General features: G+C 42.2%; 1 protein-coding gene across 2 annotated transcripts in view; it reads left to right on the top strand.

The window, feature by feature from the left end:
• Positions 1 to 277: 277 nt before the first annotated feature.
• RBPJ (recombination signal binding protein for immunoglobulin kappa J region) overlaps positions 278 to 12,565 on the top strand; it is a 237,907-nt gene continuing 225,619 nt past the window's right edge. For both annotated transcript variants that reach the window (XM_040237974.1, XM_040237977.1), the window contains exon 1: positions 278 to 430. The gene's annotated coding sequence lies outside the window, so the exon portion shown is untranslated. The remainder of the gene's footprint in view (positions 431 to 12,565) is intronic.

Consider the following 12,565-nt stretch of genomic DNA (forward strand, 5'->3'; position numbering starts at 1 on the left):
ATTAACCTAAAGCAGCTGTAACATCATTTCTCTCCCATATCCCATTGGCAATTTGTTTTGCAGCTTATATTTATATATAAAAATCATGCCTCAGATTTCAGGATAAACCCAGGAAAAACAAGAACTAGGAAAGATTATTTCTTGTTTCCCTTTACAGATTCCTCTTCAACCAGAGAACTTCCGAACCCTCCACCCCATAAAAAGAAAAAAAGAAAAACGCCTGTGTCTGCATTTTTCCCCTTAGACAGAATGTTGACTTTCTTCTCTTCATTTTGACACTTTCACTTCCTTTGCTGCAAGGTGAAGTGGGCACCAGAGTCAGGGTGCCCGAGGCTCTCTCTGCAGCCTTTCACGTCATTTGAGCCTCCAAGAACCTGTGTTAAGAGTTTCTCTTCAACATGATCGGACTGCTCTATCCAGCATTGTCGAGGTGAGTGAATCCTCTCATGAATTCTTGATGTCACACTGCCCTTGACAGTATTTACTCTGCTTTAGCTTGTGATTTATGGATCCATAAATCGCCTTTGGCCACTGCCACTTCAAGACATGGTGAACTAGGCCTCTCGTCTGCCACTTCAGTCACCACCGAGTGTTCTGGTCACCTCCTCTCTGATGCGGCCTGAGACTACTTAGCAGAGGCTGAGCCTAGCTTCAGAGGATGAGGTTTCTATGTTCTCCCTGCCTTTGAGCAAGCAGCTCTGCTTCACAGGCCCTGCCCCCTCTTCTCATGCTTTTCTAACTCCGTACTTACTTTCACTTACCCTAGCAGAGAAACACAAGTTTTCTGGAATCAAAAACCTATTCCTTCTAGGTGGTTTAAATTTTAGAAGCTTCCTTTTAATAAGGTCCTCCAGAAATACCTCTGTTGGTAGCTGATGCTAATCGGGTTTATTTGAAAGTGGGCAGCTTTCTCTCAGTACAATGTTGAGTTCTGCTGGAGATACAGAAGGGCCTACAATTTCCTTGCTATCCTCAAAATTATAATCTAGTTGAGACAACTGAGTGCCTACTGTATACTGGGTGAGGGGTTTCTGAGCTCTGGGCCCCAGGGCAGGGATTGGGGATGGAGTTATAACAAAAGGGTCACAAATCCACAGATAACACAAGCATTACCTGCACATTTTCATCCTCTTCTTATCCAAGTTTTTATGTGACAAATATCTGCTGAGTGTTCATACGCATGCCTAGTAGAATAATGTCTTAGATATGTCTGTGTATTTTTCAAAAGCATTTGGATGCAGTTGTAATCGATTAAATATAAATCCATTTAAAGGGTTTTCTGGGTTTGTAATGTCCTACTGTCACTGAGTATTTCCTCAGTCAATGGATGCCAGAAATTCATTATTATTGTGGAACTACATGGAAAGAGTTAACATTTTAAAAGGTTTCCTTAATACCAGGAAACGTGGGGACTTTAAAGGAAAGCTAACACAGGTGCATAACAGTACCAGGTGTGGGGCTTGTAGGCGAGTAGCTCAGAGACTACAGGCAGAAAACTTTGGAAAAGCCGGGAGGTATGGGGAGAAGCACAGAAGGCATCAATCTTCTGTTTGAATAACCCCTACATATCAGTCTATGATCAGAAAAGGACAGTTCTCTAAATAATGCATACAAAGCCTTTCCTTTAAAATGATTTAGTGATATATTAAATTATTCTATATAATTATTATATACAACATAAAACTAATAAATCCAGAACATTCAAATCTTCATTTCCCCGAACAATCCATTTAGCTCCATTTCTATAGATTAAGTTTTTCAAAAGCAAAATATACTATAATTCTCCATGCCCACGGTTCTTTATACTTTCCCAAGTGCTTTCCCTACACACTGTTTGATTGAACATCACCAAATCTATGAAGTGTGAATAAGACAGGAATCATATACTGCAATTGACATACAGCACTGTGTGAGTTTACAGTGTACAGCATAATGATTTGCCTTACCTATCATAAAATGATGACCACAAACAGTTTAGTGAACATCCATCATTTCATTTAGATGCAATGTTAAAGAAATATAAAAAATTTTTTTCCTAGTGATGAGAACAGTTAACAACTTTGATATGTCACATACAACAGTGTAAATTATATTTATCTTATTGTCCATGACATCCCTAGTGCTTATTCATTTATCTTCTAACTGGAAGTTTGTACCTCTTAATTGTCTTCAGTCCATCCCCTTCCCCAACCACAAATCTGATCTCTTTTTCTATGAGTTTGTTTTTGAAATATAAACTGACCGACAGCATTATGTTAGTTCCTGTTATATAACATAGTAATTCAATACTTTTAAACATTTCAAAATGATCGCCCTAATAAATCTAGTTACCATCTGTCACCATACAGGATATTACATAATTATTGACTCTATTCCTCACACTGTACACATTATCCCCATTTCATAAAAGAAGTTGCAGTGTTTAGGAATAGGCAATGAATTATGCAGATATAGAATGGGCAAGGCTTAGGTGAAATTGTCAGGAAAACAGATTACAAATAAACTTAAAATGATCTTGGGACATATAAACCGGAAAGAGGCAGGGAAAGAGGAAGAAGCTCGAGTCTCATTCTTCTACTGGTCATCATCCAAGTTCTAACTAAGAATGCCATGCTCACTTTAAATGCCAGTCTCTTAAAAAGAGATATTTTAAGAGAATGCAGGAAAGAAAGTAATAAAAATATTGTTTGAAATAAATAAGAGAAAATCTAGAAAAGAAAGACCAAGACACAGACTGCTGTATTACAGGAGAAATTAAGGGCAACTGACAAATTCCAGTTGGCTGAATGGGATTCAAACAATTGGTCATTTCCGTTAACTGTACTTTCATGGAACCTTAATTCGTGTAGCCTAAAAAAAATTCTGAAAATTAAACTATATTAGGCCTCCTTTTCAGTTCAGTTCAGTTACTCAGTTGTGTCCAACTCTTTGTGACCCCATGAATCGCAGCACGCCAGGCCTCCCTGTCCATCACCAACTCCCAGAGTTCACTCAGACTCACATCCATCGAGTCAGTGATGCCATCCAGCCATCTCATCCTCAGTCGTCCCCTTCTCCTCCTGCCCTCAATCCCTCCCAGCATCAGGGTCTTTTCCAATGAGTCAACTCTTCTCATGAGGTGGCCAAAGTACTGGAGTTTCAGCTTTAGCATCATTCCTTCCAAAGAAATCCCAGGGCTGATCTCCTTCAGAATGGACTGGTTGGATCTCCTTGCAGTCCAAGGGACTCTCAAGAGGCGATGCATATTTAAGTGAAAGGAGGCACTGTCAAAAGACTGGGCTTGGATTTGAATTTTGCTTTCAGTGCACATTAGCAAGCTTGATTTCTCCTAACTTCAATTGTTTCATCTCTCAGCCAAGTGTGATAATACTTCTATTGCATAGTTGTCTCCAGGATTTGAGATGGAAGCAGAGCACCTGGGCATCCCAGGTGGCACTAGTGGTAAAGAACCTGCCTGCCAACGCAGAAGACACAAGTAACACGGGTTCAATCCCTGGGTCGGGAAGATCCCCTGGAGGAGGGCATGGCAACACACTCCAGTGTTCTTGCCTGGAGAATCCCCATGGACAGAGGGGCCTGGTGAGCTACAGTCCATGGGGTCACAAAGAGTCCGACACAAATGAAGCAAAAGAGCATGTATGCACGCACATAGTAGGGTACCCAGGACACAGAAGAAACTCAAGCAAGGGGAGCTAGCTGGTGGTACTGCTGTAAATTAATATGAGTTCTCATTGCCTGAGCACTAGACTCTGAGTAAAGACCTGGGTTTGGATCCTGACTCTTTCACTTAGTAACTGTAAGATGAAATATTATTCAAGGAATTTGTATTTATTTATCCTGAAACTCTTCACTTATAAAAATGACTACAATTTCTCTTCTTACTTTTAGTTTGAGGTTCAAATGAAATTACATATGTGAAATAGCTTTTAAACATGTGTATTAGTTACTCAGTCGTGTCCACTTTTTGTGATCCCATGGTCTGTCCATGGAATTCTGTAGGCAAGAATACTGGAGTGGGTTGCCATTCCCTTCTCCAGGGGATCTTCCCAACACAAGGATCAAACCCGTCTCCTGCTTTGCAGAAGCAGGTTCTTTGCCATCTGAGCTACAAGGGAAACCCAGCTTTTAAATATAAATGTCGTATAAAAATAGAATCCTATTGCTATTAAGTCTTTGAAAACTAATCACCTAGGTTAGAACAAATATGTCAGTATATGTATAACAAAGGTATCACCCTAATAGGAGTACAGGGTAGAATTCTTCCTATATTTTTAGAAGTCCTAATAACAATGACAACCAAAAAAAAAGAAAAAAACCTCAAATTACAATCAAATTACAAGAAATGTTTGGTTAACATAAGGGGAAATTGCTTAATTTTAAGGATGAGGAAACATTTGAACAGGCTTACATGGGTCACAACAGACTGTGCACCCCAAGGGCAAGATTACCAAGGATGATCAGCTCTCTGTCCTGGGTAGTTTATCAAAGAATCAAAGAGTCTGAAAGCTCAGAAGGGACCAGAGAGAGTTCAGCTCATCCTGCTTGCTTGACTGAAGAGGAAACTGAGACCCAGAGAAGGGAAGGCACTCAGTCACCAGGACCCCAGTGAGGGGCCGTGGGGCAAGCCTGCCACCTGCCTCTGCCTTCGGCTTCTGCTCGGTGTTCTCCAGGACTACACTGTGGCTTCTGTTCAGATGCCTGCCCCACTGGCATTAAAATCTCTGTCTGGTAAATGGGAAGGACCAGGGAGCAAATTGCAAGCTGTCTGCTGAGCTAGAGGAGAAAATCGCCCTAGGATGTTCCTGCGTCGGGAAGTAAAGGGCTGGAAATCCGTATCTGAAGGTCCCCCCTCCTTCTGTGTTTATGATATCATCCAGGAAACATTTAAACAACATACATGGAACGAAATGTCTTGCCAGGTGGTAGCGGGTGATATACAGACAGCCCCTGACTCACAAAGAAAGACTACAGAGATCCCATACATACAAACAGCTGCTGCCATCCGCCCGGCCCCCACCACCTTGCAGCTGTCACTGGCTGTGTAAAAAAATTAAAAAAGAAAGAAAGGGGCTAGAGAAAAAACTTGGACCACTTGCAGATTCGGCACATTCAGAGGCAGAGGAAGGGAAGAAGTTGTGGAAACAGGAACTACATAATGGAATGGACTCTCAGGATACATTTTCAGCCATGGATGATCTCTGACAGCAGTCCCTGCTCCCTTTGCCTTGAAAAATCTCCTCCCAGGAAGGTCTTCTCCCATCCATTCTGCCAGAAATGTTATCAATGTAGCATGTTGTCTTAAAACCTTTTTGGAAGAAAGGAAGGCAGAGAATAAATAATAATTAATTTACCACTTTCAAGAGTCACTCTCCTTTATAACAGTTAATAATCAAGTATCTACCTCACGGGATTGTTGGGAAGATAAAGTCAATCAATGAACTAAAAGTCCTTAGCACTGTGCCTGATAAGTGATATAACACTAAATGTTTTTAAAGGATTATTTGTAGCTCTCTTCTATTAACATATGTAAAATAGATAGCCAATGGGAATTTGCTGTATGACTCAGAGAACTCAAACCAAGGCTCTGTAACAACCTAGAGGAAGTAGGATGGGGTGGGAGGTGGGAGGGAGGTTCAAAAGGGAGGGGAAATATGAATACCTATGGATGATTCATGTTGGTGTTTGGCAGAAACCAACACAACTCTATAAAGCAATTATCCTTCAATTAAAAAATAAATTAATTTAAAATTTAAAAAGACTTTTATTAATAGCTCTCAGGTATTCCCTGGCAGTCCAGTGGTTAGAACTCGGTACTTTCACTATGGAGGGTGGGGGTTCAATCCCTAGTCTGGGAACTAAGATCCTGCAAGCCACATGGTGCAGACAAAAGAAAAAAATATAACTATAGTTATTCTCATTTTACAGATGCAACAACTGAGGTGTAGAGAACTTACTTTCCCTAGCCCATATAACTTTGAGGTAGAACCAGTATTCAAATCTGTCTCTAAATCCTATAATCTTAACTACTGTGCTATAAACAGCCACGTGCTTAGCACTGGTGGCACGTGAGGGTGAGGTGGCAGTGGAGGGATGTTAGGGCCTATCATTCATAGACTAGCAATAATTGAGTTAATTCTTGCTAATCTGTGAATTTCCTCCTGGACAACCACCATGCTCACTTGCATTCAGGAAACAGGAATTTTGACTGGTGAAGAGGGTCAAGTAGGTTATTTGGGGAAGAAAAGGGAAGACCTGGGCAAGGGACCACAGCTGGATACTGAGTAGAAATCCTGGAGACAGAAATGACCGATAGATGGGAGAGATAGAAAAGCAGATTGGAGGGAGTCAAAGATGAACTCCAATCCACGTGACATTTCATCTAGGTCTGACCTAGGAAAGGGGAGGAAGACTTCTATCTCCCTGTCTCTACCAAGCCCACCTCTCGCCCCACCCACGGCTCCAGATAACTTCGTACTTTTGGTAGACGAGAGAAAGGTTAAATAAACTCTTGTGGGATGGTTGGAAACATAACCCTTCCACTCCTGTTTGTAATGCATTTCTTTTGGGAAATGTGTACTGAGTTCCAAACAAATGACTTGCAATTTAATACAATACGTACACTTTGGGTCTCCGAGGGCTGGGCGCTGTGCTGGGTGCTGAGAATACCAAAGGAAATACAAGGCCAGGTCCCTGGCTTTGAGCAGCCGGGAGCCCTGTCAGGGAGAGAACTGTAAGCTCCCAAGGGACAAGATGCTGAGTGTAATAGGAGAGGTGTGTACAAAGTGCCTTGGAGCAGAGAGCAAGGGAATGGTGAAACCGCTTTTAAATCAACGTTTAGAATCCAACCTCTGCAAGTTGGAAACTGCATGCAATGCATTAAAAGTTGCGGGAAGGACACTCTTACCCTTTCGTTCTGAATGAACTCTTTCAACAGAACTATTGCCTGCTGTTTTCCTGCCAAGTGGTGGTATCAATACCTGTTGGGTTTGTTTGTTTTCCTAAAAGGTTAGAGAGAGAGGTGATTGCACGGACTGTACTCAAACTGCTCTGATTTGAATCTGACTTCCATTTACCAGTGCTATGACCTTGACTTTACCTCTCTTAGACTCAGTTTTCTTATCCGTAAAATGGGGCGAACAAAAAAATACCCTAGTGTTCCTGGGAGGACTAAATACCTAGAACGTCCATGTTCCAGAATGGAGTAAACCTTTCACTAAATCTGCCTATTGTTACCCAGATGATAACAGGAACTTCTGACTTCAAATAACTTCATGAAGTTGTTCAAGAACTGTGTTCCTGAAAGAGTTTTAAATGATACACAGATGAGTATATTAAATTTTTAATAGCATATGTTTATATTCACATGATAGGGAGGAAATATATATATCAAATGCTACATTTTAAAGATATTCTTTAACGTACTCACAGATATAGAGAACAGACTTGTGATTGCCATGAGGGGGAGGGAGAGGGGTAGACTGGAATTTGGGGAGGAATTTGGGGTTGGTTGGAGAAGGAAATGGCAACCCACTCCAGTATCCTTGCCTGGAAAATCCCATGGACAGAGGAGCAAAGAGTCAGACATGACTGAGCAACTAACACACTTTGGGGTTGGTATATGCAAACTATTACGTTTAGAATAAATAAACATCAAGGTCCTACAGTGTAGCACAGGGAACTATATTCAATCTCCTGGGATAAACCATAATGGAAAAGAATATTTTTAAAAGAATGCATGTATGAGTCACTTTGCCATACAGCAGAGACTGGGACAACATTGTAAATCAACTGTACTTTGATAAAAAATAAAAATGAAATTTTAAAAATTTAAGATGGTTTTCCTTAGAATGAATAAAAATTTTAGAAAGTATATTAAGTGAAAGGAAAACTATTTAGAAAGTAATAGTCAAATATTACTTCTGCTCTTCCAAAATAAAAGTAACAAGATGACTGTGATACTTAAGTAGAGACTAGAAACAGAGGTTTCCCTTTAAAATTTTTCTTTTTCTCCCACTCCCACCCCGACTGGGCATGGCTTGAATTAATTTAATTTTGTTAACTTTAAATAATATATATTAAAATGTCTAAATTTTAAAAGGAGGGATGAGGGTGGAAACATGGCAGAAATGAGAATCTCTTCCTGTGTTTTCTCACTGTAATGAAATTCAACACTTTCATCTAGGACTCTGGGTGAAAACAGCATTTTCTAATATCCCAACTAAAGAGAAAGCACATCTGAATAGGAGAAAGAATGCCTTCTGCATGCCCCCGCTTTCTTGGCCCCGATTTCAATCCTGGTGGAAAAATTCCCTGAAGCCGACGACAGCTGGGTTCCTCACCCGGAATTCGATGGTCAGAATAGGACAATGACACCCTGAGGTTCTGGGGGCCCTGCAGCAGCCTGTGATGCACACAAAGACCAGAGGGTGACTTGCCACCTGTCCATCTGCACCCCACGAGCCGAGGGGGCTGAAGTCAGACGGGATTCAAGTTTGGGGTGGGGGAGCTTGGGGAAGACCCATAGAAAGGAGCAGAAGGACAGGCGGTGCCAGCTTGTGCCCCGGATTTCCCCAGAATCTCAGTAAGGCCTCTGGGGCACCCAGTCCTCTTTACCCCTTCTCTGTAAAAATCACCTCCAGGAAAGTCCCTCTGTCTAGCACAGCAGTTGGCCTTTGAAGCCTATGAATGGTCATGGCTAGCTGGGGTTTCCCTGGGGTCAGCATCTCCGTCTGGGTGCCTCATGACCCCATGTGTCACCTCCATTGTCAGCCTTGCAGAGAACAGGTGGAGCATCTCAAGGCACACACGACCAAGGGACACTATTTGCTAGAGTCTTAGCTCACGAATTTGAGCAAACTCCGGGAGATGGTGAAGGACAGGGAAGCCTGGTGTGCTGCAGTCCATGGGGTTGCAAAGAGTCAGACACAACTGAACAACGAAATGACAACAAATAGTTCATACCAGCCTGCATGTCCTCTCTCCTCTCTTACTCCTCCCGTGGAGATGTCCTCATCTAACTGATCACGGTCACCTTCTTTCCACCAACCTGGTCACAGTCTTTACGTCTCCTATCATGGAAAAGGGAAGCATAATCACAGGGCCCTCCCTGGGAGAGAAAGGTACAGAGGAAAGAGTATTCACTGAGGCATGGGCAGGGGCTTTCAGATAAATCCCTTTATTTCAGCCACAGGAATAGGATTGTTAGGTAAAACGCAGAACACTCAGGTAAGTTGGAACGTAAAATAAGAAACAAATGATTTTTTTAGTAATAAGAATATCCTGTGCAATATTTAGGATATACTAATACTAAAATAGTATTTTCATTCATCTGACATTCCAATTTAACTGGATGTCTATATTTTTATTTGCGAAATTTAGCAACCCCGCTCTAAAACAACCTCAGGGACTTCCTAGGTGGTCCAGTGGTTAAGTCAGCCTGCCGATGTGGGGGACACAGGTTCAATCCCTACTTGCAGAAGATTCCACGTGCCTCAGAGCATGAAGCCACTACTGCAACTCTTGAAGCCCACAGCCTAGAGCCTGTGCTCGGCAACAAGAGAAGTCACAGCAGTAAAAAGCCCTCGGACCGCAAGTAGAGACAATGAAGACCCAGCACAGCGAAAAATAAATCAGTAAGTAAGTAAATAAAAAACGCATGAGGCTGGCATTATTATTCTTACTTTAAATGTGGGGAAAATAAGCCTTTGAGAGATTAAGTAACTTGCCTGAAGCCACAGTACTTGCAGGTGACAGAGGTGAGATTTCAACCCAGACTCATCAATTTCAAGACTAGTACTGGTCCCACACCAAATAGGGATCCAAGCCTTTAATGAAAAGGACGGCTGGGATGCTAATGGAGGAAACTGAGGCTTCTCTAAGAATCTGGGGGAATTCTTGGATGCCTGGCTCAAGATGTAGACAATCACTCAATAAACAGTATGTGGATGTAATGAACCCAACTATGGCCACGCTTGGTAGCTGAAGACTCGTCTCCTTTCCTAAAAATGCTCCTAAGACTTGTTCTCAGTCCCAGCTCAAGTCCTCCTTCAATACCACCCTTCAGTGCCTGAAGGGAGCACTTCACCCCATGTGTATAGGCAGTGGGAGATGAGGTCATGGGAAACAGCTCCAAGAGAAGCTTTGAGTTGTGTTACATCCATTTAACACATGGAGGAAACCCACAGGCCTGAAGAAACTGGCTGGCCCAAGGAATAAACCAGTCGTCTCTTGGCCGGACAACCTACAAAGCTCAGCGTGTGGAGTCCAGTCACCTTGCTTGGACCAGGCTGCCTCACCACAACTTGAAAACATCTGTCTTCACTTTCATTAACATTGTTTTAGGGGAGCAGGGGCTGTGGGGATAAGAAGAGGGAAGGGCTGTCCTGCTAGAACTCTTTTTAATCTGAAGATGAGATCCATCAGCAGATGCAAGGCTCTTTCAGCCTCGTTTCTTTCTTAGTTTCTGTGAATCTGCAGACAGGATTCCAGACAGAACGCATGTAGCTCATAGGTGCCCACGAACCTCTGGTCCCAAGGAAAATTGCTGCGGCTCTGTGTGTAGCAGAACATCGCCCAGTCCTCCCTCACCTAAGTCTCGGTTTTTCCTCCAGATCCTCACTGGAGGAGCTGTGGCAGATAAAGTGAAGTAAGGGTTAAAAAAAAAAATGGTATTGAAAGAAAATGTGGACCCAAATCCATTACCACCAGGAAGTTGACTACCTTATAATCATTTTATTTCCTGACAATCAAAGCAATAAACGCTCACTGTAGAAACGTTTGAAAATGCTGAAAAGGCTAAACAAACAATAAAAACTACCCATCATTGCATCATGCAGAGCTAAAACCTGTCCTAAAATTGTGGTGTATTTTCTAAGGATCTCTGTCCATACGATAAATATAACTGATCTCAGACTTCATAGGTGACTTTATTTCTACTCTTTTTAACCTAGACACTTCTCTCAACACTGTTAAAGGCTCTCTGAAGGATCTTTAAAACTTTTGATGAATCCTTAATAGATCGTTGAAAATGGTCATAGGTAATTTAATTATTCTCCTCTTGTTAAACATTTAGAATGTTTCCAGTGTTGTCGCTAATTGAAACCACATATCAGTGAACATATTCACGTACTTTGTTTCTTAACTGTTATTGAACTATTGTTGTTGTTTAGTCGCTAAGTCGTGTCCTATGTATAGTTGATTTAAAATGTTGTGTTAGTTTCTGGCGTACAGCAAAGAGATTTATATATATATTTCAGATTCTTCTCCATTCAGGTTATTGCAAGATGTTGAGTATAGGTTTTCTGTACTATACAGTAAGTCCTTGTTGAGTTCCCTGTGCTATACAGTAAATCCTTGGTTTCACATATGTTTTTATCAGATTTTTGGCACCTGTTCCCTCAAGTCTAGAATCTAATATAAAACAGCATCTAATTTGATCCAAAGATATGTTATCTTATCATGTTTTCTGCTTTACCATGCTCTACAAAAGGCTATGGTTTCCAGAGGCCCCACCAGCTGACCTAGTTGGAGAACCACAATGGTCAGTTACACAAGAATGACCTGGTCCCTTGTTGAAATCCAAATGAAAGGGATTCCTACACAGCAGGAAATCTTAGCGACAGCATCCCCCCACTCGCCACCTCCCTTAACTCAGGCCATGGTTTACGAGAGAGAGGGACAGAAGGAGAGAGGAGAGAGAGAGTGGAGGAGAGAGAGAGAATCCCAAGGATGATTTTCAGAGAAACCACCACACAATGTGATTCCACGGGCAACATGACGATAAAAGTCCTCAGAACTGCACCGCTTGGTATTTTAACAGAACCGTTGCTTGCAGATTTAGTTAATGATAATGTTGGGTTCCAAATTTGCTCTAAAAGGGAGTCTTAAGTGTTCTCAACTTGGACAGGACTGGCTTAAAAATAAACAAATAAGTTATATAAGTCCAAATTTTGGAGGATCGGGTTTTGGAAGCTAAGACTCTGGTGTAGGATTAAAGGGGCCTGCCTCACATCTCGTGGTTGGGCCTCACGTGCTGCCTGCAGGGTGGAGCAGCAAAGAAGCGTTCCAGCTGTCCCCGAAATCCAGCCTCTAATTTGAGCGCCAACACCCACAAGGAACTCAGGCAGGGTGCACCCCACGGCTCCTAGGAGACACACTTGGTGCTTAAAAGACAGCGAAGAGAAACAAAAGAAGCAAGCGCAACCACCAGTAGATGATGGCAGAGTTCTTTGCTTTACTCTCTTCCAACGTCAGATGTTGTGAAAGGCTCACGGGTACTGTTCAAGAGCTGTCATCTTCCACTAAAGAGCTGGCTGCATCTGGGTAGGAAATGAAGTGATTACTATGTGTTGCCTTTTTAAAATGTTCAAGCCCCTCCGCCCCAACCTGGAAGAAAGATGTCAGGGTCCGCAAACTTACCAGTGTGGATGGAGCCCTCCTTTGAGTCCAGCTGCGGGAGACACTCCAAGGGACAAAAGAAGCCCAATGCTCTGGTGGGATCCTGAGTCCTCCATGCACTCCAAGAGTGATATGGATGTGTGAAATGTCACAAATGAGTCCATTCACT

The sequence above is a fragment of the Oryx dammah genome, unplaced genomic scaffold (assembly GCF_014754425.2).
Source record: "Oryx dammah isolate SB20612 unplaced genomic scaffold, SCBI_Odam_1.1 HiC_scaffold_3, whole genome shotgun sequence".
NCBI lineage: Eukaryota > Metazoa > Chordata > Mammalia > Artiodactyla > Bovidae > Oryx > Oryx dammah.